The sequence below is a fragment of the Acanthochromis polyacanthus genome, chromosome 7 (genome assembly GCF_021347895.1).
Source record: "Acanthochromis polyacanthus isolate Apoly-LR-REF ecotype Palm Island chromosome 7, KAUST_Apoly_ChrSc, whole genome shotgun sequence".
Classification (NCBI taxonomy): domain Eukaryota; kingdom Metazoa; phylum Chordata; class Actinopteri; family Pomacentridae; genus Acanthochromis; species Acanthochromis polyacanthus.
The window spans coordinates 25,335,809-25,339,400 of NC_067119.1; positions in this window are offsets into that span (position 1 = coordinate 25,335,809).

The window sequence follows — 3,592 nt, forward strand, 5'->3', positions numbered from 1 at the left end:
AGTACATGTCACAACATTGTAAGGGGAAGGAAAAATAACATCTGTTTGACTGTTTGATTTGATATATTTCACTGTTAATTCTGTTTTTACTCTGTGGCCACAGGTATGGCATCCCAAGGGACATCCCTGATGACTGCGTGTCAGTGTTTGACTCGAAGGCATGCGACTACGTAGTGCACAAGAAAGACGACCCGACAGTACTATGCACAAATTATGCTCAAATAGGGAAGTGATGGAGTCATTGTTTTGGGACTGCTGAATTAAGTCCCAGGAGCAAGGAAACACATTCACATAAAATGATCATGCAGAATTCACTTATCATATAAAATTTTATAATGAATTTTTAAATTTACGTTCATGTGGTAGCTTCATATCCAATGCTGAATTGAATCTTAAATAATGTTTTTTTGTTTCTAAAACATCATTCATATTTGAATCATTAACTTGTTTCTTTCTGTTCTATTTTTTTATTTTAATAAACATCAATAAAATGAAATATATGCAGAAGAATATGTTTATCTGTTATTTCATTGTTTCATTATATTAATGAAATGCACATCGCACCAAAGAACCAAGTGGCTTAGATGAAAGTAAAACAAGAGAGAACATATAAAATAAACAGGTCATAATACAGAATAGAACAGTAAAACTAATTAAATCTAAAAGTAAACTTCACATAAAAGTAAGTCTATAACAGTGGGTTTTCAGAAGTGATTTAAAAGAATCTCCTCAGGCAGGTTGTTCCAAAGTCGAGGGGTCTTGATGGAGGAAGCGTGGTCACCCTTAGATTTAGGCCTCGACTTTGAAATGACCAGAAGGTATCCAAGTGAGGATCTCAGGCTGCAAACAGGCTCATAAGGGGTCAACAGATCACAAATGTAGCTTGGGGCAATGCTTTAAAAATGATCAGCAAAAACCTTAAAATCAATTCTAACATGAACAAAGAGCTGGTTGAGGGAAGCTGAGATAGGTGTGATGTGATGTCATCTGTTACAACCAGTAAGAAGCCTCGAGCCAGAAGATGTCGGAGCGATGACGTTTATAAATGGCACCATGGACACTTAGAAAATCCAAAATACTGACTGATGAGATGCCTCCCAGTCTGCAGAAGCTTGGCAGAAGAGCATGGTAAATTTAAATTCTGTTTATGTAGCCCTTGTGTCTCAAACTCCTGAAATCAAAATGAATGCAATTTTCAACAAAGATTTAGTTTTTCCATTGACTGTAACAGCTACCTTCATGGGTCAGGGCGGGTTACTGCGTGAGCCAGTAGGACCCTCACATGGGTTAGGGTGATTAGATGAATGTTATGTGTCCAAAATTTAAATAACTAAGCATCACATTATATCTGAGTTGAATACAGTCCCTGATTGTAATACTGTATTCTAACAAATACCAATACCAGTGCATTATTGAATCTCTCACTAAATCCACTGAAATCTGGCACAGCTCAATCCTGAATGACAGATTTTACTTTGGGAGGAGGTGACTGATCAGGTTTGCTCACGTAGTTTTTCCACGGAAAATGAAATAAAGACAGAACTGTAACAATAACCAAAAATGAATCTTTCTATAATTCTGTTGAAAAGAGTCTGAGATACAAAGTCAGAGGGCTTACTTAGATCATATTTACAGTATATTATTTTAGCAGGTGTTTTTTTCCCCCAGAGACTTGGCTGATCAACATCAAACACAAGCTAGAAGGTCATCAAAAAATCATATGTTTCATAATCTCATGACAAACAGAGAGAAGTCATAATAAATTCTATCCACATCTTTGCAAACAACAACCATAGATAAGAAGACTGCAACATTTTCTCACAATGTGTAAAATCTAATTGTAGCAAAAAAAAAGGGGGGGGGGGCACCTTACCTCTCTCTCACTCTCAAGAACAATGTATTTGTGTCTTCTGTGGCAAAACAAACAAATAGATTAAGGACTGACAATCGTCTGTTTCCAGTATTAACTTAATTTTGTCCTAACGATCTTAAGGATTTCAGAATATAATAGACTTTCTGAGGTCAGACACCTTTTTCCTAAAAATACAGTCATGTTCACAACTGATCATCATCCAAATCAAGTCTGATACCACCACAGTAAATATTGTCAATTGTTATTTCAATGTAATTTAACAGATTTTTTCCCCTGAATCTCCAGGTTGGGCAGTATTTTTAAAAATATAATAAAAAATAAATACTTTTCCAAATAACAGACATGTTTATTTGCATTTTTAAAAAAAAAATAAGCTATGCTCATTAATAGCATTTTATTCTGCTTCATTTTTAATAATCATGTGTCTTTCTTTAATGGTCAATATGCATAATTATGATTGCAAATTAATATTATTAGCTTCATCTCATTGTATGTTTCAACATCATCATTATTATTTCTAGTCCACCCTGCATAAAACCACAATTTTTTATCAGTGCCAAATGTGAAGCCAGAGTTTTCAGTCACAGTGTTCTACGCTAGTCAAGACTCTGCCTCAAAAATAACTCATGTTTTTTATTATATTGTTTATTATCCTTTTTGCTATATGTTTTCAACAAGTATGCCGGCTGCTTTGATGAACTACAAACTTTAGAAATGTGTATTTTTATCCTGAGTGACGCGGAAAAAAAATTCCCCTAAAAGCAGCTCCATTTTAAACAGAAGGAGGTAGAGCGAGTACAATGTTGTGGAGTTTTCATATGAATGAGGCTACAGTGGTACTGATTGTTTCTAACCATTTGTTACTTTAAAGAATGGGATGAGTTTTTCATTTAAGTGTGACTGATTGTCACAACTCTCTGGATAGAATATTTAATCTTTTGGATCTTAATGGAGAAACAGGAGATGCAGACCTTTACCTGTACAAGCTGCTGCTTTGTATACGTACGCATGCAAAGAAAAAATAAACTAACAGTTACAAGCATTACATTTCCCATGGTTGTGTAATTGCAGGTAGCTTCTGAATCATATCCAAAAAAACATTTCCATATAATATGTACAAGAAGGACTACTCCTTCGTACCGAACTTTCAGTAAACAAAAGAGGTGAACAAGCCTTTGTTAGCTCATCTAGTTAGAAATATAACCTCCTGCCACTGTTCCAATCAAAACTGAAACATTTCTTAATTAAAACTAATTGACACACTGATATATTTTTCTATGTGCATTTTCAGAATTTGAAATTGTTGCTTGATTGACTGATTGCACTCAGTTATTATTTACTGGTTCTTGTTCCTGCATCAACAACAGCACAACAGATGTTCTATTAATATTTTGTTGATTAAGATTATTTGAGTGGCGTACAAATAAATAATCTCTTATTCTTATATACATAGAGATTGTTCATATGTATTCAAACCTCACCTAGTGTGTTTCAGAGGTACTCATCCCCATTTTTAATTCAATCCTGCACTTAGACAATTGAAAAACTAAACTACAGTCAGTGCTTCACAAAGGCAGCAATTACTACAGTGCTCTATTGCAGAGAGTAATTGGGGTCACCAAGTTTATGTTTGTAATGACTTGGATGTTTAAAGCAGCCTCTTCTAACCGCTAGGGGGCAGGACGAGTCAGCAGATTCTGGTATTTCCACTGCATTGTC